This window comes from Podarcis cretensis (assembly GCF_951804945.1).
Source record: "Podarcis cretensis genome assembly, chromosome: 12".
NCBI lineage: Eukaryota > Metazoa > Chordata > Lepidosauria > Squamata > Lacertidae > Podarcis > Podarcis cretensis.
Genome location: NC_137181.1, coordinates 19,788,690 through 19,803,988, shown reverse-complemented (window position 1 = coordinate 19,803,988; position 15,299 = coordinate 19,788,690). Strand labels below are relative to the sequence as shown.

Sequence of the window (15,299 nt, the reverse complement as noted above, 5' to 3'; positions counted from 1 at the left end):
AATCTGTAGTGTATCTCCTTGTTTCATTATCGCATTTAATTTGTAGGGTGTGCACCGGCAGGTTACTCAAAAGAACTGGACCTCCAACTGTCCAACACAGGTAAAATACAGTAAGAGCTTTGAGTATGCTGAAGCAGCCTGGGATCCTGTGGTTTTAAATATATGTTTAAAAAATCAGAATGGTTGGCTATCTGAAATGATGATATTAGAGGCAAGGCAGCCAAAGCAAAAGAGAGGATCAACATGTGCAGATTTGGTTGGCTGCTAAACAAAGGCACTTGTTAAAAATGTATCCAGCTGAGCTGGATTTTCATTGTTGTTGCCTTAGCATCCATTCTTAAACTAGAAAATATGAAGCGTTGGTGCCAGACTGGAGCTTTCGTAATATTGCAGAGGCCCCTGCGAATATCCATTCCCACTAGGCCACACAGCTGGCTGAACATTCTGACCAGAATCTTTTTCTGTGATTGCAGGGTGTCGCGTACATTTCTCACATATCAAAACAAAACAAAGGTCTGCTTGCTGGCTTGTGTAGTGTTCCTGTCAGAAGAATATGCAGCTGCGTGTGCCCCACCTGTGTGTACTTTCCTTTAAAAACATAGATGTGGAAGGACTTCTGTCCGTCCGTTCTTTGACCACAATGCATTTTTCAGCTTAGTGTTCAGTGTTTGCTTATTCTGTTTAGAAGGACATGCCTAATAATCCCATTAGGGAACGAACTAGAGAGTCTGCAGTGAAACTCTTGAGATACTTATGCTTAAAATGTGTTCTAAAAGGGGCGATACAAAATATAGAATGTCAAACAGGGTGTTGGCTGGACTTGGTGTGAAAAATGCATTGAGGCCAATGAAGTAGCTATGAAAATGTGAGGGACACGTTTCAGGTGTCAGCACTGTCAGGAAACAGGCAAGGCCCATAGCCCCAGTCAGGATGCCACTGGCCAGTCCAACTGCTGCACCTTTTTGTCGATACCTATTCACTTGCCATCTCTCAGTGAGAGAGCTGTGTTGTCTGGCAGCTAACTGTAGTTCCAGCTATCTGGAACTCCTATTTGGGGACTTCCCTGGCTTTTTTCTGGCCCACGTAGGACTAGCCTGGATAGCTGGCCTTGGTGAAGACTTGAGGTTTTCATCCCCCCCAAAAGTTTTTGATTTGAGTTCCTACTGAAATGAGGCCGCATTTTAATGTTGTATTTTAACCTTGTTTTTAAGTTGTATCTCAATCAATTGTTTTTATATCTGATGTTAGCCGTCCTGAGCCTGGTCTTGGCTGGAGAGGGCAAGGTATAAATAAAATTTATTATTATTTATTATTAGATGGACAACATTGAGTCTCCTCCCCACCTCATGATGTTTCTTTGACTTTAAACTAGACTTGCACCACGCATCCTTTCAAGCTGAGGACTGTTCTCTGTGAGGTAGGGCACATGGTCGCTATAAGTGAGCCAAAGCAGGTGGTAATGTTCTGCCTTCGCAGCTGGAAACCACAGAAGGGGAGAGTGGTCTTGTGCTTGGATCCTGCCGCTTGTGGGTTTCCCACAGGTATCTGGGAGGCCCCTGGGAGAACAGGGTGCTGGATTAGATGGGACAAAGACCTGATCCAGAAGGCTCTTCTTATGTTCTAGCATGTATTCCTCAATTCCTACTAAAACTTGCTTGCTGCTCTGAGCAACTGGGTAATTCTTCTCATGCCTTTGTCAGCGACAAGCCACTTTAACACTCCTCCTCTGCCTTTGGCCTGATCCATCTGTTTTGTATTGAAGTTCTCACCCTGGCCACCAGGGTTATTGTGTATATAGTTTTCACTCAGGTCCACATCAGTTAATTTAGGTGGGAAACCCTGGGTTGTTGCTGTTGTTACAATGTTGACAGCCGGCTGCCTATAAAAGCAGGCCGGCTGAGCTGTTCAGTTCAGTTCAGTTCCAGCTTATAAAGAACTACTTGGAGGAATCTCTGTGTCGTCTGCTTTGTCAACCCACTACTTAATACCATCCCACCACCAACTTGATAAGGGTCAGGTCTAACAATAGGTAAGATTCACTGCAAGAATGCTCTCAGATAGAAAAACCAAAGTATCAACATTTTGAAATGAAAAATTATTCCACTTTGGATCAAGTCAAACAAACAATCAAAATACTCAAAATGCAAAATATTTAGAAAGTGTGTGTATGATTAGCAGCCCAGCTCCAGACAATCTGAGCAATAAACAGGAAGCTCTGTGGGCAACTGGTTCATGGTACCATGCACAAGGCATTTATATCACTGTTCCTGAATCAAGCTTACCATCACTTCTGTACAGGATCTACCAGAATCCAGCTGTTGTTTTACTTAATGATGTTATCATGCTCTTAATGCACAAAGGTCAGCTGTCCAGAAATATGGAGAATAGATGGCAGCCTTAATCTTGTGCACCTGGTGTGCCTGGCCTGCAGTACTATTAGGTTTGGATTGTATATAAGACATGAAATGTGTTTCCTGTATGAAAGCCAGTAAACCACATCCTAGCAGAATGCCTTTTTTGGGTATGTTTTAATAAAACAATGCAAAAAAACCAAGTGTGATAAGCCATGACATGGTTGTGACACACAGAAGAACTACTAGTTTGCCATGCCATCTTGAAGATCTTCTGCTAACACCCCTCTCCCCCACAAAAAAAATAAATTCCAGCTATTCAACCACCATGGGGTTGGAAGCCTGCATTGGTTAACTAAGTTTTGCAGCCTAGAAAGCATCTGTTATTGGGTGGCATATAAACAGTCAAACAATGGGATGCTCTACATGTCTTATTCAAAGTCCAGTTGGACTTACAGGTAAACTTGTGTAGGATTTCAACCTAAATTTTTAAAAAATGTGCAACAAAAAACAAAATTATATATACATTTATATTATGTATATAGCTAACTGTTGCAGCCTAAATAAATGTGAGAGAGTTGGACTACTAGGACCTGGAGACTTAAATTCAAATCCCCATTTGAATAGAACCTGGAAAAACAGGACTATCCTGTTGACTGGAGTGCTGCTGTGGCTGTGATCTGAATCAAACTCATAACTGTGGTCAGAGTTAGAGGAAAACCTGAAGACCAGTTAATGCAAAATAAAAGAGTTATTCTCTCTCAGACAACAATGCAGATGTTGTTATGCCACAAATGTCTATTGATAAGAGAACAGGCTGCCCTTAACAACAGTATTTCTCTGCTTTAAATGTCCAATGCATTTTGCAATAATTGTCCTACCATTGGGGAGTCCATTAAAAAAATATAGCAGTATTGTACAAGTGACATTTAAGTAAAACATACTCCAGGTCTGCTTTCCTAATTCTCCTGCATTGGCAATTCTCAACCTGACTGTCCCCAAACCCCAAAAGATGGCCTCCAAACCACAAACCTACCCTAACAAGAACATTAGCACAAATCATATTTTTCAGATTCTCTAGATACCCTGCAAAAAAATTGGAAAAACACAATGTTCATCTTACTTCATCTTTAAAAGCCGACAAGATGGTGAGAAACCTGCCTACTCTAAATCCCATCAAGAGGACGATTGATGAATTATGCATTCCTTCCTTCCTTGGTACATGCCTGGCTCTAATCGTTTTCACAATCATTTATTTATTGTTTCCGTATCTTGGTTTCTCTTGGATGGTAGCTCCCCCCATTACAACAGTGGCAGCTCATTTTTTCATGACAATGTCCACACCCTACCCGACTGCACCATGACTAGAACATTCCATTTGTCCTGCTCATCCATTATGACTTATTGCCATCTGCCGGAAAGACAGGGTCAACTACCACATAATAATTTCAAGATTCCTGGAAGTCAAGTCATAGAGCTCAAGCAGTAAACAGAATGAATGCATGTCTTTTTCCCTGTCACCCAGGTTTCAAAATACAAATACAGCAGACTGCATAGCCTGTGAGTGCACCTTTCGTTGGATTTCAGTTATGTGAGTCGCTCTTCACAAAGTCACATGACTGGAACCCAACAGAAAAGTGCATGCAGAGACTCATTTTGCAAGGAAGAGGATTGGCGGCCGATTTCTTCTGCTATATAAACAAAAAATATATGTGCCCTGCGGGACTGTGAGTGACTCACAAAAACACCCATTTTTCCAGAGTGATGGGGTCACTCCTTGCTTTCTCATCATGGCACATTGAAATTTAATAAGACTGGAAGGCAGAAAATATTTCTTCCCCCACCCCCAATGATCTTTTACCCAAATTCTGTAAGTGAAGGAAGCATTGTGAAACTGCCCAAAAGAAACATAATTTGGAGAAATATAGCTGCTTTGTAAAAGCAAAACAAAAACAGCCTGCAAACTCATTTTGCCTAGAGGCACACTGGCATAACCCTCCAGACACAATGCCACTGTTAATTTGCCTACTTAAAGGGGGGTTATTGCATTCACACACAGCTGCCACCAGATTTACCACCTTGTAGGGTTGGTAATTATAACTTCCCAGTTGGGAAAAGGAAAGGAGACACAGCTATTTCTGTAGGGACAGAGAACAACAAACAAGACAAAACAAGTTGCTGGATGTATTCAACATCCAGCTGTGAAAAAGACATCTCTTGTAAGACCATCAGCTTTTCATGCATCATGGTGGTGGTGGTGGTGTTGAAATAATGCAACCACACTCAATCCTTTCTCCAGTCAAAAGTAGGTAATATCTCCTGCCTACCAAAAGCCTCCTCTCTGGTTGGCAATGTCAAGACAGGCACTGTTGCAACCAGATATGCCACTGGGGTTAGATGCTGATTCACTTGAAGAATGACTGTAGCTCTGTGGTAGATGGAAGCTTTACATGCGAGAAGTCACACATCTAGTTCCTGGCATCTTGAGGGACGGCTGGGAAAGTACCCTGCCTGAAACCCCAGAGACTGCTGGACTTCCGGGTTGGCGCCATCGCCGAATGGCGGACTCCCTCCGAGCTCCGGAGGGAGCCTGCTCGGCAGGGGCTGGGTTCTACCGCGCCGGCGACGTGGGGACCCTCAAAAACCATGGGCACTGAAACCCATGGGCATGGTGACTCGGCGGGCACCGTTTGCGCCCCCCCGACCCGCGAAGGAGCCTTTTTAAAGGCTGCGGAGCAGGTGACGGGGGGGTGCTGTGAGTCCTCCGCTTCCCCTGCCGAGCGAAGCCGCATGCCATTCGACGGAGAGCGCTGACTTCTTCCATTGAAAATTTGGTCTTTAAAAGAATAACCCGTGAGTAATTGGAACTTGGATTAAAAAAGGGGAAAAATTCTATTTAAATTCGGAGCGAGCGGGGGAGGTGCAAAAAGGAAGTCAGCCTCCCCCCTGCTGTAGAGGAGCTAAAGCAAAGGATTTGACAACTAAGATCGAGTGTAACCTTTTTTTGATAAAGTTATTAACTTCGCGATGGAAAATTATAAGACTGGGCTGGAGGAGAAAAGTGGAATGTGAATTAAAATGCAACCCCCCCCCCCGGAAACCCCGGGAGCGATCTGAAAGAGTGCCGGGAGAGGAGAAATAGAGGTTTTGACAGCTGTCAAAGGAGCTGTCAAAGCGGAAGAACAAAAAGAGAAATTTGTTACGAGGACTTTGCTGGTCACATTTGTTACAAATTGGATATAAATTGTTTAAAACAAGGAATAATAAGTTACTTTGACTGTTGGGTGTGATCGGGAAGGAAACTGAGTTACTATAATCCCTCTAGAGGAGCTGTGGGACACTACAAGTATTGTTGGCATCGAATTTGAATAGGACTTTTTATCGCCTGGGAAACTGCAGAAATGGAACACTATTTTGTCTACAGAGGTCTACACACTAAAGGAGACAATAGATTTATCTATTGAAGAATGGAAGGGACTTGACGTAATGTTTTGTTCCTGAATAACAAAGCCTCTGCAGAGGAATTAGAAGCTTTTTGGAATTAGAACATTTGTGCAGGAGAGCAGGGAAAAAAAAAAAAGAGGAGGAGAGAGAACAACAAGAACAATAAGAATAACAAGAACTGGACAAAGTTGGAAGATAGACTCCTTCCAAGATTGGACATGTGAAACCAAAGATGACCAAAAGATGGCAAAGACTAATAAAAAGACGGCAAAGCGGACTGGTGAAGGACTGTGGTTTAGATGTGGGAGCTCCAGGATGACAGTAGACATTGATGGACATTGGGAACGCAACCGGGAAAGGGGGGAGGGAAATTTGGAATCCAAAGGGTGTTAAATTACATTTTATTCTTTTTTTTTTTAATCTTTCTGTTTATCTTAATCTGTATTGCATATTAAAGATGGGAACTCGTGGAAGGGAACAGGTCGATTTTAGGGGATGGGAAAATATTTTTTTTTAAATTGGGCCAATGATAATAATTTTAAAATTTGGGGTAAGAATTTGTTGAATCTATTTGAAAGAATTGGAATACAAGAGGGGGAGGGGAGGGGAAGTCCTGGAAAGATGCCAATGAAAATAAGGTTTTAAATTTGGATGCTTTTCTTTTTCTGTTATATTTGAAAATCTTTAATAAATATTATTAAAAAAAAAAAAGAAACCCCAGAGACTGCTGTCATTCAGAGTAAAACATAGGGAGGCAGTTTCCTCTGCTCCAATCCTATTAGGTGGATTGCCGTAAAATGTTTTCACAGGCTGCTAGCACAACACAATGCCCCTTTGGCAAAGTGTGCTAAGACTCGTGCATGAGCCTTTAACCTTCTCTGGGATTCTGTTTCCTCAGATGTGAAGCCCCAACATTGTTATGTGTGCGATGTTTCTTGAAAACTATCCATTTCTCCCAAATCAGCTTCTTTTCATTTCTGCCCTTTTAATTCTTGGTTTTTTTTAACGCCTTAATGGTGTTTTTGTTGTGCCTTTAACATTCTATTTCTACCCACTACCTTTCATGCTGGCTTATTGTTTAGTTGCGCTGTCTTTTCTACTTTATCTTTAGGTGGAGCTGATTTTTAGTGGAGATTGTAAACTGCTTTGTGGAGGAAGCTCCTCAAAAACCATGGTGCCATTTAAAATAATAAAATATTATATATATATATATATTTAAAGCCTTGCCACATTCCAAAGTACTATCTCATTGCTTGCTCAAGCATGGCTCTCTCCACCCACACACTTACCCACACACTTCACTGTCTTTCATGGATGGTACCCAGTTGTAGGTGCAAGTAGATAAATAGGGACCGCTTACCAGCGGGAAGGTAAACGGCGTTTCCGTGTGCGGCTCTGGCTCTGGCTCTGGCTCTGGCCAGAGCAGCGATGTCACGCTGGCCACGTGACCCGGAAGTGTCTCCGGACAGCGCTGGCCCCTGGCCTCTTGAGTGAGATGGGCGCACAACCCCAGAGTCTGTCAAGACTGGCCCGTACGGGCAGGGGTACCTTTACCTTTACCTTACCCAGTTGTAAGTGTGAGGATGAGGCCAAGCTGAGAAGGCAGCATGAGGAGAAAACAGTCCTTGGAGCAGGGTGGACTTCCTGGTTCATCGGCCTTGGCCATGATTGTTCAGTCTGGGAGTGTGACTATGAGAGCTCAAGTGAAGGCAGGACAGTCATTTTCTCCAGCATCTCTAGGGCTGTCATATACTTGACCATCTGCTTTTTGGATGGATATACTGGTTATACAACAGTGCACAGGTTAGAAACATTAGGAATTCTGAAGAATGAACATTTCTGATCTGAAACAAGAGACGATTATCAACTGTTTGTTACTAGAACTCCAGGTAATGGAGAACTGAGGTTTGCTTCCACAAATCCTTAAAATATATCAATATTTAGATTATATTCGCAAATCTGCAAATCACTGCAATGCCAAAGTAAGTACCCTTCTGAGAGTGCTAGAGAACAGAGACTTTGTAGCAGAGAGAAAAGATGTTTGCCTTTCAAGCTGAGAACTTACTCTAGAGGATGAGAAGCAGAAGCAGCTCAGATCCAGGTTGCTGTTTTCAGCAAGTGCTCATCATGCAATCCAGATCCTGTCAGGCAGGGATGGAGAACCCCTCCAGATCTTGCTGGATGACGAACCCTGTCAATCCCTGACCACTGGCCAGAGAACCCAACACCTGGAGGTTGCTCATCCCCACAAAACTCAGATATTCAGTACAGGACTTGGATATGCAACACTGTACCAGCAAAATGTGGGCACAGCTGAAAACCCTCACCTAGGCAACCTTCTCAGGGTTCAGGCATATGAACATCCGACAAGGCAGCAATGTTGCCAAAATACTAAAACTCTGAATTAAATAAATCAATGAGTGCTCAAACCAGTCCTGCCAGGTTCCGTTCCAAGGGAATGTGTTGTTCTCTTATGGAATTTGTAGTGCCTTCCACACATTTTAGAGTCTCGCCCAAGAACATAGTTTCAGGGCCTATCTGTTCTTCACACTCTCCAGTTGCAGGTTCACAGTCCATAAAGCAAAGCAAAAGGACAAACGTCCCTTTCAAAAGCCATGTTCCCAGATTGTTTACCCTGAACATCTGCTCTCATTATCTGGCTCTTATGTGTGAAAGTCCTTGGAACATCACCATTTATTTTTAATCTCCATGAGAAACAGAAAAGGGTGGGGAAAGATATTTATTAAGAGAAATCGGACTTTATGCATCGTAAGAATTTTGTTTCCTTCCAACACTTCTATTTCTATTCACTGGGGAGAATGGTGTCCGGATGGGAGGACCTGGTTCTCTACTGTGCTACAACAGCACAAGACACACACCCATGTGGCATTCTTAATTGGACACTTGTGGTGGCGTTAACCATTAGGCTATGCCAGCCACAGAGTGGGAGTATAGCCAAATTGGGAGTTTTGATGTAATTATTTGGGAATTTCCCAGTGTGCTTAAAAGGGGGGATTTCCCTAGAACCCTAGAAAATTGTCTGGAGGTGATAGAACTGTGACTGTGGAAACAGGCACGCTGTATCCTTTTGTTTGGGCTGATGGCAGCAAAATGGCTAGGTTGTACTCTTGGCCAATAGCAAACAGAAGTAGGAGGTGAAGCAGTAGATGTCAACCAGCAAAGCACATATAATATGCTTGCATATAATACGACCCATTCACACAGTGTGGTTCAGTGTATCCACATACGGATGTCCACACATATCCTTACTGGACTAACAGGCAGCAGCTCTTGGGAAGAGGTCTTTTGCATCACCTGCTGTTACCTGGCCCCTTTTAACAAGAGATGTCAAGGACTGAACCTCAAAACATCTTGTCTGCAAAACATATGCTCTACCAGTGAGTTACGATCCATTCCCAGGAACAATTAATTCCTCAAACTTGCAGATGTGAGAGGAGGAAGCAGTGGGGACTGCGTTTTCCCACAGAGAAAGGATTTCAGCTTGAGAGCAAGGAATTGGATTCCCTGCAACACCAAGGTAATAACTGTGCCTTTACTTCACATGAAGACACTCATCTGGAAAGTCCGCCCACCAGTTGTTCCCAACAGCGCTCAAATGTCTCCTCTGAAGGTTCGTCAGGTGTTGTGGTCTCTCCTGCTTCTACTCCAGGTACCAGAGAAGCAGTGGGTGGAGTTGCGATTTTATTTCCACAGCAAATAAAATCCATGTCAGTCTTATTAAAAAGACCAAAAGCAACCAGTCAACCAACTGCTTTATCAGAGACATTAAAAAAATTGCCAGCTCTATTTAAAACAATCTAAGTGATCAATCGAATAATGAGAAGGAAACTTTGATTACTGTTGTACAGCTTGGATAGTACAGCACGAGACTCTTAATCTCAGGGTTGTGGGTTTGTGCCTCACGTTGGGCAAAAAAGATTGCTGCATTGCAGGGGGTTGGTCTAGTTGACCTTCATCAGCCCTTTCAGCTCTACAGCTCTGTGTCTCTATTAATCTATGGCAGCATACCTTCTACTGAGTTTTTTTATTTACAGACCTGAGATGGGGAGGACATTCTTCCTTCCTCACAGCTTTATAGGCCACGAACAGAAAAGGATGCAACCCAGCAATCTCCCTGCCCTAGTTACTGAGTAGGACAATCCCCCGGTCGCTCCTCATGCTATCTATAACACATTCCTTAAGGTACAGTGGCTATATAAAGAAGTGTATCCCTGTGCTACCTCTAAACCTTGGCTTAAAATTATCTCCAGGCAGAATTAATTATAAGTGAGTGATGGGCTTTGTGATACATGCTAAGCAGAATAAATAGGATCTAAAAATGCAGGGCATCTCCAGTGCAGGTTGCAGGAGACATCTTTAGCCATCGGACACAAAAATAATTGGAACCATTAAAGTCTGTTATTTAAAATATGGAACAATACCCAAAGATGCTATGATGCACATGTGTCCACTCAAATAAACACCATGGACTATAAAGCAGTACAATGGTACCTCGGAAGTCGAACGGAATCTGTTCCGGAAGTCCGTTCGACTTCCAAAACATTTGGAAACCAAAGCGTGCCAGCTCCTGCAGCCAATCGGAAGCCGTGTCAGACATTCAGGTTCCAGAGAACGTTCACAAACTGGAACACTCACTTCCAGGAGTCAAAACGTTCTGACTTACAAGGCGTTCCAAGGCGTTCTATCTAAAATATTAGACTGCGATTTATAAAAGATGCAGTAGCAAACCCTTCATTTGCACACACACAAGACACAATACTGAAAATAAATTATGTATTGAAATACTGCAAGGATCAAGATTCCGAGTGATCAAATTTAGAAGACCCTCTAGAGTTCAGGGCTCAGGCTGCTCAAAAAAGTCCTGTGCTGTAGGTACACTCCAAAGTTCAAAGAATATTGTGGTTAAAAACTCTACATGAAGCTCAAACTGTATGCAATAGTAACCAAACAACTGACGGTATTCAATATACTGTATTCATCTCTTGCAATATCCCTGTGGGTAAAAGAAAAAAGTCTGTTCCAGTTTTGCATTCTGGGAAGCAAGGCCTGAAAGCAAATCCAGGGGGATGATAATGGTGGAAGAAATAATGAGGCCCATGTCTTGGATGCTTCAGTGTATGCCTGTGGGGGATTAATATATCCACACACTTATTGAATAACCCTGGAAATGGATGATGGCAGCTCTCTCAGAGACAACAAAAACTTCTTTTTAATTCCAAGGCCCTGGGCACATGCATAAATGAGATAACTTTCTTCTGATCTCAAGGAAGGAAAACAAGGCAATGAGATAAGTGCTTGAGCATTTTTGTTCAGAGGCAAAAATAATAATAAACAAAAATAAACAAAACCCCTCTGACCCAGTCCACACAAAAAAGCACAAGAGAGCAAAAACATAAGTGTTGCAAAATCCACTAGGAATAAAACATCCATTACATCAGAAAGAATAAGTAATATGTTTGCACTTTAATAAGGAGCTTATTAAAAAGGGATTTTATGTGCTCCTCACCATGGTCTCAAATCTTGCAGCTGTTAGCACAACTGGTTTGTTAGAGGCTCTGACATCAGGTTTTGAGGACTGAAGCCGCCCTGTAGCCAAGGATTATAAAGGGACACACAAGTATTTATATGACTTGGGGCTGAATGAGAATCACATTGTGAGGAGGTGTCATGTTTTGCTTCCTCTACCAAGTGGCTTGTGGTTTTAGCATTTTGCCAGCCTTATCTGCAGATTTGCAAGGTGAGATCCATGTCTTTTCTGTCCTTTAGCCTTTCTTCCTGTTTCTGTATTATACTCATAAGAGAAAAAACGTACACCCTTTGGACTGTCATTATTTAAAACAATTCTATCCCACCCTTTCATCTTAAGATTCACACACGAGCTGGCTCTCAATTCATAGTAAAACCAACACCCTCCCCCTCCCCTCTAAAAACACAGCACAACAATGAAGAACGCAACGAAACATCAACAGCAGGACTGCTATCAATCAGCCCCTCCTCCATATTCTCTACAGAAGAGCCCTGTTCTTGCATCAGGGCTGGCCCAAGACTTGTGGCTGCCTGAGGCAATGTTCAAGATGTTCCCCTCCGCAGAGCCACATACAAAAATCAGCCACATTGGCTGCTGAATCTTACTTCAACACTGGGCAGGGTCCTCCAAAAGCAGTGGCCAGCTTGGGGTGTTTAAAGCAGGCCATGTGACACATCCCTGTGTCCTTCTCCAGAGTGGAATACCTGCCCCCATTAAACATGGACCACAAAGACAAGACACATGACTTTCTTGAGTCGATGAACCAGAAATGTGCCAACAGAGCTTCATTCAAATATGAGAAGAATGACAAGCAGCTGTGCCCAGGAGGTTCTTGTTATCCCCGCTAAGAGTTTGGAACGAAACCAGAGCACAAAGACACCACAGGGCCAGTTCAGACTTTTTCATCCACCACGAGCCTTTCAGAAGCAGGCAAGTCATGATCCCCTGGAATTAGCCAGGCAGTGGAATTATTGAGTGGCATTTACTGCGCACCAATCTAGTGCTAGACTGTAGGTCAATAGCTGCTTGCGGCAATTTCCAAATGATAGAACACACCCGAGGTGGATTTTTGCCAGCAATTTGTTAAAATTTATTTTACTAATGCTCAGGAATACAGGAAGCGGCTGCTATCAGATGAAATTATGAGGCAGTTATAATACATGTAGCAATACACAGATAACGCGTTGCTATAGTAGACTCTTTTAAATAGTTCACTCCCTCAATGAACTCAGAAATACCCCGGTGAACAATTCCATGCTGGCATTGTAATTCTAATCACCTAATTCCCTCTTTCAGCAAACCAGCAAGTGTACAGCTGAAGGTGACTTGGGACCATCAAAACTCATCTCTTTGAGTAGCTAAGGGGGATTTCTCAGCCCCTAGTTTTGATATGGAGTACGCAAGGATTGTTGGACTAAAGGGCAGCTGCCTTGCCTAAGACGGGGGGGAGGGACCTTTTCAGATGGAGGGCCACATTGCATTCTGCACAACCTTCTGAGGGCCACATGCCAGTGGTGAGGGTGCAACAAATGTTAATTTTACCTTTGCACAGGAGGCTGCACATATTCACAACCCTTTCTTGTCTAATATCCAGGCAAGCTGGAGACATCATCAGAGTTCAAGGACACATTCCAGACAGGCAAAAACCCTTAAGCAAGCAAAGCAAGGTCAGTGAGAGAATGGCCTGGAGAGAGTTCCAAGGTCCCCACAGAGGGGCCCAGAGGGCCACATTTGGCTTCTAGGCCTAAGGTTCCCCACCCTGGCCAGAGGTGCCAACTTGAATAAAATATGGGGGACAGGTAAGCCTCACCCCACATGTTCAATCACAAGACATGGTGCTTGCACATGACTTTAATGTCAATGCCCATAAACTTGGGGAGCAGCCCCCTCAAATATTTTATTGCGGGGGGGTGCAAAGGGACCTCAGGCCTTGGCTCCTATGCCCCTGGCCAAAGGGAATGTTAAGAACATTGCTTAGATGCAACAGGGAATGGAAAACAGGGACAAGGGCTTAGAAATGAATGAGCTGGATTTCTCACAAACACATATTCACATGCTATTGAATCAATACACACAGGAACATAGGAATCTGCCTTGCCATTGGTCCATCTAGCTCAGTAAAGTTGACACTAATGGTCAGTGGCTCTTTCCAAAGGCAAGGATTCTCTCAGTCATACTTGAAGATACAGCCAGGGATTTAAGGCTGAAGCCTCTTGCATTCAAAGCACGTGCTCTGCTAGGTGGCTGGGAAGAGGACTTACCATCATTGCCCTCCAAGGACATTTCCCTTTTGCTGCTGCTGGTCTCCTCTGGGGGAGAGATGTAGGTACTTGCTGTATGTCACCTAACCTAGCGAGATGTCCTTGTGCAGTAAGACCTGCCCCAGCAGGTGGAATTTCCCAGCAGCAGGCAAAGAGGCCTTCCCATCACTGCCGTCCCCAGCATTTCCTTTCTGCTGCTGTCATCATCCCCTGCAGCAGCCATGTGAGAGTCAGCTGAATGCCATCTAGCCTGCTGAACTGCTGAACTGAACTTAAGCCAGGTGATTGAGGCTCCTTGGAGTGCAGTCATACCAGAATCTGGTATTTCAATGTCAGTTAACTTTTGTTTTGCTTTGTATTGAAGTCTGATTCCCTTTACAACACTGTATTTATTCTACGTTTGCTAAATTTGTGTGTGGGGGGGGGAGGTTGTCATTTTGGTTTTACTGATTTGTACATTGACTCTCCTCCATCTCAATGCTCTGTATCTTGAATGTTTATTGTAAGCCGCTTTGGGCACTGTTCACTGTGGAAAAGGGGGCATGTAAATAAATGAATGTTTGAAGAGTAACAGCAAAATGTTCATGCTTTGAAGTTAATCGTCACTTACCAAACCCCATGAGGAAGTATGGTTTCCCTTCAATGACTGAACCTGTGCCTAAATAGAGAAGGCACTGAAAGAATGACCTGGGAGTTGTTAGTGTCTGGATGGGAGGCATCCAGGGTGTCTCGTTTAAGGCACTTGAGGTAATTACTAAAAGAAGACAGCAATAATGATGACAAAGACAAAAACAATGTATGTGATCAGAGCCCTGTAGACAAAATGGGACATAAATAAAAAGAGGCTTGAAGCTAAGTAATAGAATTGGAGATCCAAGGACGTGGCACTCCAATCCACAAGTCCATTGCCCACCCCATACATGCCATCTATGCCAATCAGGCCGTAGAGTACCCCCAAGCAGAAAACAGGCTCATTCCTTGGTGGAAGACAATGAAGGCAGTGGAGTCCTGATGCTGGACCCCAGACCTAGCAAAGTGGTCAAGCCTCCAGAACAGTTGAGAAACAGCCAAGTAGAAAAGAAGTAGCAGCACTTTTATATGTCAAGGTACTGTAAAGCAAAGCAAAACAATTCTATAGGCCAGCCCAGCTCTTACAACACAGCCCAAATAGTTTTGCTGTACAAAGGATGACAAGTATGCACATTGTGACAGTGAGCAGATCCAAAGAACAATCCCACTGTCAGGTGCATTTGTTTTGGATGGACATTACACCAGAGGGCAGGAGAGTATTCCTTATGAATCACAGCCATGCCATCTCTCAAAAGCACATGCACCTCCCTGACTCAAACAGCTTGTGAAAATAATTTCCCCATTCCCTGGAGTTCCTTGTGATCCCTTGTGCAATTAAAATTACTTCCCTTTTGTCCCTGGGCCTGTACACAGCTTCGTCATGAGTGGGAAGGGATGATGTAGAAAGGCTTGCAAAGGTGCCTGCCCTGGAATATGCACAAGCCTTTGCCATGGGGGGAAAAAATCCTATAGCACATGAGTGCTCTTGCTGCTCTGGGGGAGACAACAGTGGTTTAGGCTGTGCCCACAGATAATACCTTGGGAACCATCAACATCCTGATTAGATAGCTTACTGCAACTTGTCTTTAGGACTCTCAAGGACTTATAAACCAATGCATTTTTGTG

The 15,299-nt window shown here is 43.5% G+C and overlaps 1 long non-coding RNA gene across 2 annotated transcripts; it reads right to left on the bottom strand.

Annotated features, from left to right (window-relative positions):
* Positions 1 to 11,169: 11,169 nt before the first annotated feature.
* On the bottom strand, positions 11,170 to 14,422 carry LOC307199387. 2 transcript variants are annotated; one of them, XR_013831957.1, is made up of 3 exons: positions 14,215 to 14,422; positions 12,886 to 12,991; positions 11,170 to 12,288 (listed from the first exon to the last, which is right to left on the bottom strand). It is a non-coding gene; the product is annotated as an uncharacterized lncRNA (long non-coding RNA). The 2 variants fall into 2 exon arrangements; XR_013831958.1 differs by lacking the exon at positions 14,215 to 14,422 and adding an exon at positions 13,605 to 13,904.
* Between the last annotated feature and the right edge of the window lie 877 nt (positions 14,423 to 15,299).